The sequence below is a fragment of the Grammomys surdaster genome, unplaced genomic scaffold (assembly GCF_004785775.1).
Source record: "Grammomys surdaster isolate TR1022 unplaced genomic scaffold, NIH_TR_1.0 219, whole genome shotgun sequence".
In the NCBI taxonomy this organism is placed as follows: Eukaryota; Metazoa; Chordata; class Mammalia; order Rodentia; family Muridae; genus Grammomys; species Grammomys surdaster.
In genome coordinates, this window is record NW_021604664.1 from 1,278,749 (window position 1) to 1,278,956 (window position 208).

Below are 208 nucleotides of genomic sequence, written 5' to 3' on the forward strand. Positions count from 1 at the left end.
GGAAGGAAGGAAGGAAGGAAGGAGAAGGAAGGAAGGAAGGAAGGAGGAAGGAAGGAAGGAAGGAAGGAAGGAAGGAAGGAAGGAAGGAAGGAAGCAAGCAAACAAGCAAGCCATGGCTGATTCAGCCTACCAACTCCTTCGTTCATTTTCTTAGTAAGAAAAGATGTGTTGGCAGGCATCAGGGGGAGGGGGAGAGAAAAATTAAAAC